The following is a 15,325-nucleotide window of genomic DNA, read 5'->3' as shown; positions in this document are numbered from 1 at the left end:
TTATAATTATAAGGGGTTCAATAGTATTGTGATGTTGCTGGTGGTGTCGGCTACTTATGAGTTCCTGTATGTGGACGTGGGGAAGAATGGCCGGTTGTCCGATGGTGGAGTCATCGCCCAGACGGAGTTCTACAGGTGTCTCCAGAATAGCAGCTTGGACTTGCCACCTCCAGAAGACAATGTGGAAGGACTCCCATTCGTTTTCGTTGCGGATGAAGCATTTGCGCTGGGGGACCATCTTATGAGGCCATTCCCGATGAGGACCCTCACCCCGGACCAGAAGGTTTTTAATTACCGGCTGGCCAGAGCCAGAAGAGTGGTGGAGAACACGTTTAGAATCATGGCCAGCCGGTTCCGCCTATTTCTTACACCCATACACATGGGGAGTACAAACGGAATCATATTATTCTGGCGTGCGGTGTTCTACACAACTTTTTACGGCAACATTCTGCCAACTATGCTGGCTCAGTTGGGCCTGAGGCTGCAATTCAAAATGAAACAACCCTGACGGCGCTTGAAAGTGGATGTCCTGGCTTGCCCCCCTGAGTGCCCGTGATGTCCGGCTAAGATACCTTGAATTCTTTGCGGGTAGGGGGGCTATCAATATGCCAGACAATGTCTGAAACCTTTTTCAAATAAAAATAAACTAATACCTACTCAAATCTTTGGTGACATTTACTGCTTGTGTTTATTTTAGCTGACCCTGACAGAAATGTGGTGAGTCCTGAAAATGGCGTGATTGTGTAACCTTACAAAGCACTGTTGGGTGTTATTTATTAAAGGCAAAAACACTTTGCACTACAAGTGCACTTGAAACTGCACTTGTAGTGCAAAGTGGATTTGCCCTCAGGAAATAATACCCATTGTCACAGAAAACACCAATTAGAGCACCACAAAAGTGTTGGAGCGTTTAAACAATAATCCACACATTCTTGATTATCAATCTTTTTAATACCAGCACAGTCTGATGTGCATTTAGAAAAGGTTTTTAAAACAAACCAACACGTTTGTTGTATAACAATTTTTGGGGTCATATTAGAAAAAGTAGAATTGTCCATTTAAGATAAAACAAGCATGTTTAAAAGCAACAAGAAAGACACAAATCTTGAACTTACAAAGTTCACATTTGGTAGAACTTGAAGGCAATATCAGACATGAGTATTTACAAACTGTGTTTGATATTGCATTCAGATGGGGTGAAGTCACCCCACGAAAAGCCAAATTTTGAAGATGCACACAAATTTACGAATGTCAACATGTGCGACCTGCCATCACGGGGGATCAAGGGACGTGTTTTGGGGGTGCAACCTCTTCCTCACAGCTACTTTATTATTGAGGAAGGGGTTGCACCCCCAAAATGCCTACATTGATCTCCCGTGATGGCAGATAGCACATGTTGACACACTGTGTGCCTCTTCAAAATGTGGCTTTTCTCAAATTTGTCAAAAAAAGTCTATTATTTTTAGCACACAAAAAACCAAAGGGATTTGGAGGGGTTTTAAACTCTCCCTAAAACATCAATGATGTTCTTCATTTTTTGCTGAACATCATTGATGTTTTTCTGGATGTTTTTCAAGTCCCTATTACACCCCATGATCTCCCCGATTAGGATCTGTGCACTTTCCGAGGTGAAAGGATCCACAACATCACGATCATCTAAAAAGATAGAAACCAAAAAACAACATGTATTATAAATATGCCAGCATCCATCTCTTACCTGAGCCTGTGGTCGCAGACACTCACCTGTTGTGGTGAATATTTCCACCACGTCTTCCTCCTCCTGCTCTGCTTGGCTTGGGTGGATTTCCCATTCTTCCAGAGGTGGGGGGTCTCTGGTCTCCTCAGATGAGGGGTGTCCTCCGAGTCTTTTATCCCCTATGTCCAAAAAAAATAGGTATACTTAGCACACAGATATTTTATGGCAGAACTATAAATATGAAACATTGCTTGGAAGTGGGGTACAAATTTTTTTGGGGGCAGAGTTCCAAGATGTTGCATTTTTCTTGTCCTTTGTCAAGCTTCAATACTTTACCTGTTTTGTCCAAGCTTCACAGATGGAGACACCCCTATAGTATACACTGGAGCACCTGTGTGGGCCCCCTAATAAAAAGGGTGTTCTTGTGTCCCACACTAGTGCTCCAGCGTCCAGGTGTGTAAACAGCTGCTGAGTGTCCTCTCCTTACACAGAATCTAGTTTGCATTTCATTCTAGTAACAAACCCATCTACACAACCAAATTAGTTTCAGACAAGTAGGCCCTAAAAGATGTTGGCAAATGCATATGGCCAAAATAATGGTGTTTTCTAGGCCGCACGAAAAATGTTTGATACGAACGAATAATGTGGCCATGAACATGAAAGTTGACATTTTAAACTGGATAACAGTTAAAAGAAAAGCACAGGGAGCAGCACGAACGTAATAAACATAAAAAGAATAGGAACACAGCACAAATACTGACTTTTTTGCAGCACTCTCCAGATCTTTCTGTACTGCTCATGCTCTCTTAATTTCAGGTCCGACCACCGCTTCCTGAGCTGATCTTTCGATCGTCGTACCCTGAAATTCCGGTGCAGACTTTTGACCACTTTCGCCATGATCTTGGCCTTTCGGACATTGGGGTTGGGGTAAGGTCCATACTTCCCGTCATAGTCGGCACTCTTCATTATGTCGACCATCTCCAACATCTTCCCAAAGGACATATTTGATGCCTTTTATCGTCTCCTTCTGGATCAGGACGTTTCTGCCTCCGGGCTTTCCTCCCCCTCCTCCTCGTTTCTGTAATTAGCACGCATCTGCTGTGTCTCCGCCATGTGCTCTTCCCCCACTGCGCCGAACGAGAAGGGGTGGGGAATAGACTAGAAAGAACGTCAGGGGCGGGCGGAGTTACACGCATGTGCAGTGTCTATAAAGCGTAACACGCCTGCGTAGTACGTACGATCTGTGAGCGGAGGACGGAGTAACGGAGGCGCCGATCGTGATAACGAGGGTAAGATCTAAACTTGGGCCTATACTGCTTCTAGATTGAGGCCTATATTGTAACAAGACTAGGAGAGTTTTGCCTGAAATTAGGGTTTGTCTTGTGTTGTGTCTTGCAGATAAAATGGGTGGCTTCAATGACCACAATTTCCTCCCCCTGTTCATAGATAAGTACAGGGAGCTGCCCTGTCTGTGGCAGGTGAAACATCCACATTATAATAATAAACAAAAGAGGCAGGCAGCGCTGGAGAAACTGCTAGAGTTGGTGAAGCCGGTGGTCCCCACAGCAACCATCCCCTATTTAAAAGCCAAAATTGGTGGCCTTAGGATCACTTATCTTAGGGAGCACAAGAAGGTCACGGATTCCCAGAGATCCGGAGCTGCAGCAGATGACATTTATGTCCCCAGGCTGTGGTACTATGAGAGACTTCATTTTCTGTCAGACCAGACTGAAATCAGGGAATCCCTCTCCACTCTTCCTTCCATTCTTCCTTCCACTCTTCCTTCCACCCCAGCTGAGGCTTCCGATGTCCAACCTGGGACTTCCAGCCAGGAAGAAGTGGAGGAGCCCAGCTTGAGCCAGGTATAGCATTCTTCTACAGATTTCTGGTCAATAAATAAATGAGGTTTACTAGATGTTATTATTGATCACTAATTGCTGATTTAATAAAGTTTTTTACATACATATCAATAGACAGTAGTGGGCAGAACTAATTGGGACAAGAATGAAAAATGCTGGGCTCAGAATGATAGTCTGTTATGTTTGTTAACATTCAATTTGCAACAGTCATGAGATGAAAATTGTGTGTGACTGATGAAGAAGAAACTAAAACTATGTCCCTTTTTCATACACAGGAAGACCTCAGCCAGGACGAGGCTCTGGAATGTGGCACACAGGAGGAGGCTGTGGAATGTGGCAGCCAGGAGGAGGCAGGGCTAAGTGGCAGCCAGGAGAAGCCTCGGCCCAGTCAGAGCCTGACCGAATCGCAGGTTCCTCCCCTCCGCCTTCCAATCAAAAAACCCTGGAAGGGGAGTCACTTTCAGGATTCAGCGCTCAGGCTCATTCAGGAGGCTTCTGCGTCCCTCAGAGCCTTACCCACTCCTGAAGAGGCTGCCACCAAACTGCAGGGCATGCAGGAGGGTCAACACAAGCTGTGTGAGGACCTGCTTTAAAAAGTCCTAACTAAGGGGGTGAGTGGCGAAATCACACCCAATACCCACCTGAGTGAGTTGGCCCATACCCCTCCTTCTCCTCCTGCCACAACTCCACCACCAGAGCCACAGCATGGAAGGAAGCGTGGAAGGAAGACCAGAGAGTGATGACCTGGGTTCAGTCTGGTCTGACAAAAGATGCAGTCTCTTGTATGACCACAGCCTGGGGACACAGATGTCATCTGCTGCTTTGCGGATCTCTGGGACTTCTGGACCAGACTGCACTCCCTTAGATATGGACTCCTCAGGCCACCAATTTTGCGGGAAAAGAATTGATGTGTGCCCTGGGGGCCAAAGGCTTCACCAATTTCTGCTGTTTCTCCAGCGTTGCCTCCCTCTTTGTTTGGTTCTGAGCCCTTAATAAAGGAATTTTTGGTTCAATTATACTTGCCTATGTGTGTTTTCCTTCAAAAAGGACAGTTTGTTGGTGAGGAGGCAGGTACAGTTCAAAAATACAATGTGAAATTAACAAGGGACACCAACACCAAACAATCTTCTTGAGATTAAATAATAAAAGATAATAATGGTGTTGTGGTAACTTGACACACAAAACACACACAAAAATATTATGGAGTAAAACCAAAAAAAACAAAAAAAAACCATCAGCCTTGAAAAAAATACAAACCCAAAAAAAAAACCATCAGCCTTGAAAAAAATACTAACCCCAAAAAAAATAAAAAAAATAACAGCCTTGAAAAAAATACAAAACAAAACTATAACAACAACAAAGAAATTTGGTCAGATGTGACAAATCAAAATATATTGAGGGAATCACGAAAAATAATAAAGAAAGAAGTTTGGGAGAAGTCTGTGTAAATATGAGCAGCAAAACAACTTCATTCTTCTCACATTATAAAGAAGAAGAGAGTGCGCTGTATTAAACAATTTAAAACATTGCAGCATGACGAAAGTGCTGTATCCATTCCGAACGCTAATTTTACCAGACCGAGCTGTTCCGTCTCAGAATTTTTTTGGAGCAGGCGTGGCACTTTGTGCTTCGGAACTGGCCAACACAGTCGTAATTGATGCAATCGGATTTTGTTGTCGGAAAATTTTATAGCCTGCTCTCAAACTTTGTGTGTCGGAAAATCCGATGGAAAATGTCCGATGGAGTCCACACACGGTTGGAATTTCCGACAACACACTCCGATCGCACGTTTTCCGTCGGAGAGTCCGACCGTGTGTACGAGGCACTAGAAATAAAACATGTTTCAAATCATTCCGACAGACTCGAGTCCGGTCGAAAAGTCCGCTCGTCTGTATGCTAGTCCGACGGACAAAAACCGACGCTAGGGCAGCTATCGCCTACTGGCTATGAACTTCCTTATTTTAGTCCGGTCGTACGTCATCACGTACGAATCCGTCGGACTTTGGTTGATCGTGTGTAGGCAAGTCCGTTCATTCGAAAGTCCGTCGAAAAGTCCGCCGGACCTAGTCCGTCGAAAAGTCCGCCCGTGTGTACGCGGCATTAGAAGACGAAGGTTGCTTACCACCTTGTTTGCGAGGAGGAGATGGTGAGTGTATCCGACGTACCTTGTGAATTCTGCCCCTGGAAAACACTGTAGGGGGAATAGAGCCAGAGCCAGGGCGAGAAGATGGAAGGAAGGAGCGATGGGAGGAATCACTTCTAAGATCCTCAGAAAGCGGATGCAATGCAGCATTGACAATATGATGACAGCTGTCCCCAGTGAAGGAATCCTGCATCATGCAGGCGCCCTAAGCAGATACAGACTCCGGTCTGATTAACAATGCAGAGACGTCAGAGGAGGATAGGTAAGAGGGAGGAGGAAACTGCACAGATGAACTGGAAGAGGAAGTACGCAGGTCAACTAGTGGAGGAAACTGCTGTGAATCTTGGGTAGCAGAAGCAGTGTAAGAACGGAAATTGGAAGAGGAAAGAAAGCTGACGTAGGTAGATGAGAAACAGCATCAACATCAGAGGAAGAAAATGACAAGCAGTTCTTCGTCCATGCATCTCCGTCAGGTGCTCCGGCCCTCTCCATTATCTGACGCAGCAGGGTCTTCATGGTAAGCAACAATCTCAAATAATAACTGATGCTCCTTCTTCTTTCTTGATCCGCTGCTGAATGTTGCCTCCTATGCACTTTAATTCCTTATATATAAGGGCTAGCTCGTGCCACTTTAACATGTGACCTGCTTTTAGCCAATAATAATTTCACTACTAACTGCCAACTTAACCCTTAGTCTGCCCCGGTCTCATAGGTGGGAGGAGCAAATTTCTTTGCTCCTCCCTTTTCCCTTCCCGACATCCCTGACCTAGTGGTTGTGGGGGCCTGTGGGCAGGGGTCTCATCTGAATCTAGAAGTCACCATTAAAAAATAAGGGGCCCCTGTATACCGAGAGATCATGTCATTCAACGATGCAGATCCACATTAATCAGGATGAATGGAAAAAAACAGATAGCCAACGGACACATCCAATGCCATCGCTACACTTCACACGAATGGCAGCTCTGGTCCCTGCCACTTTGTAAACAAGTGGGGGGGTATACCCGGTGATGTGAATTTCTTTACCAAAATATTCAGTGAGGTCAGTGCTGTCCCTGGCACATTATTTATATGCCAAGGGTTTTCCAACCAGCAAATGAATGGCGCTGGGTGATGTCACTGGTTGCTAAGGACATGGTGCTGGTGCCCACTACCATATTTGGTCAATGACATCATTGGGTATACCCCATCCCTTTATTTACAAGAAGTTGGGGGACAGGTGCTGTCGATCACGGCAAGTGTAGTGACAGGAACATTGGTCAGTGTTTTTTTTTATTTCAGCGTGTTGGACATTGTTCATCATGATTGACATGGATCTGCATCACTAGACAACATGATTGACAATGGATGTACAATGTGAATCTGTCAAAAAAAAGTATGTCTCTTTATTTATCTATGTGAATGTACTAGATACCCCTTACTCATTCACCTGGGTGGGACAGTATCTGCCCTCCCCCTATTTTTAGAGGGGGCTTTCAGATTCAACCTCACAACCACTGGGTCTGGCTTGTGGAAAAGAAGCATTTGTCTTCTTCAACATGGGGCAAGGTGCTTTGCTGAGGAGTAGGGATGAGCCGAACACCCCCCGGTTCGGTTCGCACCAGAACCTGCGAACGGACCGAAAGTTCGCACGAACGTTAGAACCCCATTGACGTCTATGGGACTTGAACGTTCGAAATCAAAAGTGCTCATTTTAAAGGCTAATTTGCATGGTATTGTCCTAAAAAGGGTTTGGGGACCCGGGTCCTACCCCAGGGGACATGTATCAATGCAAAAAAAACTTTTAAAAACAGCCGTTTTTTCGGGAGCAGTGATTTTAATGATGCTTAAAGTAAAAAAAAAAAAGTGAAATATTCCTTTAAATATCGTACCTGAGGGGTGTCTATAGTATGCCTGTAAAGTGACGCGTGTTTCCCGTGTTTAGAACAGTCCCTGCACCAAATGTCATTTTTAAAGGAAAAAATCTCATTTAAAACTGCTTGCGGGTTTAATGTAATGTCGGGTCCTGGCAATATGGATGAAAATCAGTGAGACAAACGGCATGGGTACCCCCCAGTCCATTACCAGGCCCTTTGGGTCTTGTATGGATATTAAGGGGAACCCCGCACCCAAATTAAAATAAGGAAAGGTGTGGGGCCACCAGGCCCTATATACTCGGAACAGCAGTATACAGGCTGTAGGTTTGTTGTTAAGTAGAATCTCTTTGTAATTTTGAACGGGTACATTTTTAACGTGTTTAGCTCCAGCCAAAAAATCTTTTTTAAGCTTTTTGGAAAACATAGGGAAGGGTTATCACCCCTGTGACATTTATTTTGCTGTCTTTCCTCCTCTTCAGAAGATTTCACCTCACTTTTTGTCCCAATGGATTAGAAAGCATCAGTGGAAAGGAGAAATGTTTTTCCCATATTAACTCTTACAGGAGAGAATTTCCCTTCCTAGGGGTAGATTTATTCTCACTTCCTGTTGTCTCCTTCCGTTTGCAAGTAGGAGTCGTTTGTAAGTTAGTTGTTTGAAAGTAGGGTCCTGCCCTATATACTCAGCAGAAATTTGGGCCTTAGGTGTTGCTGTGGCCACAACACTGTAAGCCCTCACAGGGCTCTGCTGTGAAATATTAGATCAAGAATTGTAATTACATGCCCCTGTTGAACAGGAGCTGAAAAATTAGGCCTTAGGCACTGGTGCTGGTGCCACAACACTGCAACCCCTCACAGACACTCTAGTTGGAATGCAGGAACGAGCCCTGCTGCAAAGTATTGCATTAAAAATTGTAATTACACGCCCCTGTTAAACAAGGGCTGAAAAATTGGGCCTTAGGCACTGGTGCCACAACACTGCAACCCCTCACAGACACTCTAGTTGGAATGCAGGAACGAGCCCTGCTGCAAAGTATTACATCAAAAATCGTAATTACACGCCCCTGTTAAACAGGGGCTGAAAAATTGTGCCTTAGGCACTGGTGGTGGCACCCAGAACCAAAAATGTTCTTACAAGCTATCAGCGTGATGATTGAGGAGGAAGAGGATAATTACTCAGGGATAGTCACTCAGCATCAGCATAGGCAGTCTTTGAAGGGATCTGAGATTTCAAAAAAAATTATTCGGTTACATCAGCATCAGGTGCTTGGTAGCTGGTGGTGATCCAAGACTCATTCATTTTTATGAAGGTCAGTCGATCGACCGAGTCAGTGGACAGATGCACCCTGTGATCGGTTACCACGCCTCCAGCAGCACTGAATGTGCGTTCCGAAAGAACGCTGGATGCAGGACAGGCCAGTAGCTCAATTGCATACTGTGCAAGCTCTGGCCAGTGATCCATCCTCAAGACCCAGTAACCCAGTGGATTTTCGGTGGGAAAGGTGTCCAAGTCTGATCTTGCCCCTAGGTATTCCTGCACCATGTAAAACAGACGCTGGCGATGGTTGCTGGAACCGATCATACCTTGGGGCTGCGGACCAAAAAATTGTCTGAACGCATCGGTCAGACGCCCACCTTCTCCACCGCTCCTTCTTTGACTGACCGAAGCCTCAGCAACACGTTGTCCAGAAACAGGAGTTTGTAACCTCCCAGTCTCTGGGAACGCGTTGCACAGACCTTTCTGCAAGGCCTCCCGAAGATGTTTCATCCTCTGCTCCCTCTGCGATGGCAAGATAAGGTCTGCAACCTTACCCTTGTAACGTGGATCAAGGAGGGTTGCCAGCCAGTATTGGTCCTTCTCCTTGATACCACGAATACGAGGATCCTTACGCAGGCTTTGCAGGATCAGGGAGGCCATGCAGCGTAGGTTTGCTGAGGCATTCGGTCCGGAGTCCTCTGGGTCACTAAGGACGACATGGTCCGCAGCCACCTCCTCCCAGCCACGTACAAGTCCATGTGTTTCTTGGGACTGATCCCTTAAAGACTGCTGCTGATGCTGAGTGCCAGGCTCCACCTCCATACTGACACAATCTTCCTCCTCCTCCTCCTCCTCTTCCTCCTCGTCCTCTTCCTGTGTGATCGGCGGGCACGCAGGAACACTGTCTGGATAAAGGGGGCCTTGAGAGCTAAGGAAGTCCTCCTCTTCCTGCCTCTGTTCTGCCTCAAGTGCCCTGTCCATTATTCCACGCAGCATGTGCTCCAACAGGTGGACAAGGGGGACAGCGTCACTGATGCATGCACTGTCACTGCTCACCATCCTCGTGGCCTCCTCAAATGGTGACAGGACAGTGCATGCATCCCTGATCATGGCCCACTGGCGTGGGGAAAAAAAACCAAGCTCCCCTGACCCTGTCCTGGTGCCATAGTCGCACAGGTACTCATTGATGGCCCTCTGCTGCGTGTGCAGCCGCTGCAGCATGGCCAACGTTGAGTTCCACCTGGTGGGCATGTCACAGATTAGGCGGTTCTTGGGCAGGTTAAACTCCTTTTGGAGGTCCGTCAGCCGAGCACTGGCATTATATGACCGGCGGAAATGCACACAGACTTTCCTGGCCTGCCTCAGGACATCCTGTAAGCCCGGGTACCTGCCCAAGAACCGCTGCACCATCAAGTTAAGGACGTGAGCCAAACAGGGCACATGGGTCATTTGTCCCTGTCGGAGGGCAGAGAGGAGGTTGGTGCCATTGTCGCAAACCACCATTCCTGCCTTAAGTTGGCGTGGCGTCAACCACCTCTGAACCTGCCCCTGCAGAGCTGACAGAACCTCTGCCCCAGTGTGGCTCCTGTCCCCCAAGCACACCAGCTCAAGCACCGCATGGCATCTTTTGGCCTGCGTACTTGCGTAGCCCCTTGAACGACTACGGAGCACCGCTGGTTCCGAGGAAGAGGCCATGAAGGAAGAAGAAGAGGAGGGGGTGGAGGAGAGAGGTGTGTCACAATCATTAGCATTTTGGAGGCGTGGTGGCGGAACAACCTCCAACACTACTGCACCTTGTCCTGCATCCTTCCCAGCTGCCAGCAGAGTCACCCAATGCGCCGTGAAACTTAGGTAACGTCCCTGTCCATGCCTGCTGGACCATGAGTCAGCGGTAATATGCACCTTACCGCTGACCGCCCTGTCCAGCGAGGCATAGACATTGCCTTCCACATGCTGGTAGAGAGCCGGAATCGCCTTCCGTGAGAAAAAGTGGCGTTTGGGTACCTGCCACTGAGGAACCGCACATTCCACAAACTCACGGAAGGGGGCAGAGTCTACCAACTGAAAAGGCAGCAGTTGAAGTGCTAGCAATTTTGCCAAGCTAGCATTCAACCGTTGGGCATGTGGATGGCTGGGAGCAAACTTCTTTCGGCGGTGCAGCAGCTGGGGCAGGGAAATTTGCCTGGTACAATCTGACGTCGGTGTACCAAAATCAGATTGCCCACAAGTACGTGGCTGTGACACACCTAATTCTACACCTTCATTCCTCTCAGTGCAGGTCTCAGAGAGGACTGAAGGTCTAGTGGGGTTGGAAATCTCAGCTGATGAGGAGCAAGCAGAGGTCCTCTTTGTTCTTTGGTGTGGGTCTTTTAGATACGCTTGCCAACGAACTGCATGGCAGGTCAACATATGTCTGGTCAAGCATGTGGTACCCAAGCGGGAGATGTTTTGGCCACGCGAGATACGCTTGAGACATATGTTGCAAATAGCAGCGGTGCGATCTGATGCACTCGTCTCGAAAAAGGCCCACACCAAAGAACTTTTTGAATAAAGCGCAGAGACTGCAGCGCCCTGCACATGTGGAGCTTTGGGGTGTGATGCAGTCAATGTGCTGCCCTTAGGCTGGCCCCTGGAGGGCATCCTGCCTCGTTGGTGATGTGCCGCCTCCTCCTCCTCCTCCTCCTCCTCTCTCCTATCAGGCACCCACGTTGAGTCAGTGACCTCATCATCCCCTCCCTCCTCGTCACTGGAGCAAACCTGGCAGTATGCTGCAGCAGGGGGAGCATGACTGCCAGATTGCTGTCCTTCTTGGGCACCCCCTCTGTCCGTGCTCGTGTTACTGCCTTCATCGAGCTCAGTATCATCATCAGAGCCTTCCAAACGCTGGGCATCCTCCTGGAGCATGTACCCAACACTGTGGTCAAACAGTTCGAGGGACTCCTCAGGAGGACATGGTGGGGCTAGGGAAGGAGTCACTGATGACATTGAGCCGAGGGAAGAGGCCGCTGCTTTGCCAGACAAAGTACCCTGGGCATGGGTGAGAGAGGATGAGGAGGATGAGGACGGCTTGGTCATCCACTCGACCAAGTCTTCCGCATGTTGCGGCTCAACATGGCCAGCTGCCGAAAAAAAGGCCAAGCGTGTCCCATGGCCACGTGCTGATGAGGATGCACCGTCTCCACGACCAGCACTAGACACAGAGCCTACTTGCCCTCTCTTATTGGCTTGTGACTGTCTGCCTCTCCTTCTTGGCCTTCCAGACATACTAATGGCCTGTAGCTGCACTAAGCTGGGATATATATATATATATATATATATATATATATATATATATATATATATGTACTGATACTGCAGCTAGCAAAATCAACTGCCTGCCTGTAGTATGAGAACACCACCAACCTTCTACAGGTAGCTTTAGCTGAACACTGTGAGGTGGACGCACCCCACTAACTTGTAGGTTTAGCAGAACACTGTGAGCAGGACGCACTGCACTAACTGTAAATAGTCTAGCTGCCTGACTGTGGTACTAATAGGATCAAAAGAACACCAGCAATTTTCTTCAGGTAGCTGTATTTACTGTAACAAGACAAGCCTGCCTGTCAGTAAGAAGATAACAGAAACGGATCTAGCTGAACACTGTGAGCAGGACGCACCCCACTAGCTTGTAGGTTTAGCTGAACACTGTGAGGTGGACGCACCCCACTAACATGTAGGTTTAGCTGAACACTGTGAGCAGGACGCACCCCACTAACTTGTAGGTTTAGCAGAACACTGTGAGCAGGACGCACTGCTCTAACTGTAAATATTCTAGCTGTCTGACTGTGGTACTAATAGGATCAAAAGAACATCAGTAATTTTCTTTAAAATACTGTAACAAGACAAGCCTGCCTGTCAGTAAGAAGATAACAGGAACGGATCTAGCTGAACACTGTGAGCAGGACGCACCCCACTAGCTTGTAGGTTTAGCTGAACACTGTGAGGTGGACGCACCCCACTAACTTGTAGGTTTAGCTGAACACTGTGAGCAGGACGCACCCCACTAACTTGTAGGTTTAGCAGAACACTGTGAGCAGGATGCACTGCACTAACTGTAAATAGTCTAGCTGCCTGACTGTGGTACTAATAGGATCAAAAGAACACCAGCAATTTTCTTCAGGTAGCTGTATTTACTGTAACAAGACAAGCCTGCCTGTCAGTAAGAAGATAACAGAAACGGATCTAGCTGAACACTGTGAGCAGGACGCACCCCACTAGCTTGTAGGTTTAGCTGAACACTGTGAGGTGGACGCACCCCACTAACTTGTAGGTTTAGCTGAACACTGTGAGCAGGACGCACCCCACTTACTTGTAGGTTTAGCAGAACACTGTGGGCAGGATGCACTGCACTAACTGTAAATAGTCTAGCTGCCTGACTGTGGTACTAATAGGATCAAAAGAACACCAGTAATTTTCTTCAAAATACTGTAACAAGACAAGCCTGCCTGTCAGTAGGAATATAACAGGAACGGATCTAGCTGAACACTGTGAGCAGGACGCACTGCACTAAATGTAAATAGTCTAGAAGATAACAGGAACGGATCTAGCTAAACTGAATACAGTGTATATATATATATATATATATGCAACACCTGGGATGCATATATATATACACAATACACTTTAAGTGCAGCTAACTGACTGACTGTCCTGCCTAATCTAGCTAACTCAAATGAAATGACACTGTCTCTCTCTCTCTCTAAGCACACCGGAACACACTGCACAGGGCCGCCGTGCAGGCGGCCTTATATAGTGTGGGGCGTGTACTAAATCCCCTGAGCCATAATTGGCCAAAGCCAAACCCATGTTCGACTCGAACACGAAGCTCATCCCTACTGAGGAGTAAGCCCTGCAAGGTACCCCCGCATATTGAGTCTATGTGGCCTGGTATGGTGAAGGGGGGCCACATATTCATCCCTCCCATTTCTGGCCTGCTAAGCTGCTCAGATAAAGGTCTTGTATAGATTTTGGGGGAAACTTTTTCTTTTTTTCCACATGGGGTTCCCTATTAAAATTCATACCAGAGCCTAACAGTCTGCTATGGAATTTTAGGGAAAACATAACCAAAAGAGAAAAACTCTCTCCTGCGCTCAATTGTCTAGATACTCAGTGTGTGATAAGGCCAGTAAGCTTCAGTGGTAACTGCCGTCTTGCAGCCCTCTTCAGAATGTTGGGCATTCAAAAACTACAAAAAGAAACAAAAAGAAGAGAGGGCGCACCGACCTAGCGAATTACCACTGATAGCGTTTATTAAAAAGTAAAATAGCAAGTATATACTCACAAACGAGCATGAAATACAGGCATGGACATAAACTGCAGGTATGCAGTAACAGACATCAGGATGAAAACGGGACCGGACATCAGGTGGATACGGCAATGGCTAACGCGTTTCAGGGAAGAGCCCCTTTCCTCAGAGCCTAAGCGGGTGGTAACTGCTCACAAGTAGGAGCTCCTCTATATATGTGTGTATGCATATGACCAAGCCTCCCAGTAATCACCAGCACCAGCCCACCATGGCCACTCCCCCTTATACTGAAAGCACAACCCTCCCAGCTGAAAGGACCCTCTCTGATGTCACCATATCCTCATAGTAACACCATGGTTATAGTAATCTCACGTTCATGAAAGGAAAGTGCATATTAGTCAGTCATTATTATTGATGCAATAAATGTACACAATCATAGTGCACAAGAAAGTACCTCACCTGCGGGCTATTAGAGACTATCAAGGGCTATGATGCGGCTACACCACAAGTATAGATGTAAGTGGAGATGTAAGCAGGCGGAGGTAACAGTACCATCTGTACCACCTCTGCAATCACAGCATATTAGGAGATGTAATGTGGACAGTACGTACCAGAGGAAGCTTCAGGGAACCTTCAGGGGGCTTCAGAGGGTTTCATACGCCGGTGGAACGCACGCCACCTTGAGGACCTGGAAGTGCGGGTGCGATTGCGCTCCATCAGCGAATTCCGGCTACCTAAAGCGTCATCTCCGCCCGCGCATGCGCAGTGGACCCAGGCCGGAAGTGCGGGTGGATATGCGTTCCACCCCGCTACCTCCGACCACTTCAGCCCATACGCTCGCTGTGAGCGAAAATGTATGGGTGCGCACGCATCCTCTCTGCGCAAGCACGTAGAAGTGGAAGGATGTGGGAGGCTGGTCATCACCTGGATAGACTCAGACGGTGTATAATACAAATTCACTAGTGTTGGACCTACACCATCAGGGGGAGGGGAGGGGAAGGGGAGAAGGGAGGAGGGAGGGGAGGGCCAGAGGAGGGAGGCTGATGCTGATGCCGGGAATAACCCAAGAGACATAGGCAACACAACCACAATACACAGAGAAAAAAAAAACCTACATAAAAATTATATGTTAAAAAATAGATATACTATAAAAACCGCATCCGCATCTATACAATGCATTGCAACACATAATGAATCGCAATGCAGACCTCATCTAAAAACTCTCCATGTATGTG

Source organism: Aquarana catesbeiana, linkage group LG06 (genome assembly GCF_042186555.1).
Source record: "Aquarana catesbeiana isolate 2022-GZ linkage group LG06, ASM4218655v1, whole genome shotgun sequence".
NCBI lineage: Eukaryota > Metazoa > Chordata > Amphibia > Anura > Ranidae > Aquarana > Aquarana catesbeiana.
The sequence above is the reverse complement of the archived record's forward strand: the minus strand, read 5'-3'. Positions refer to the sequence as shown.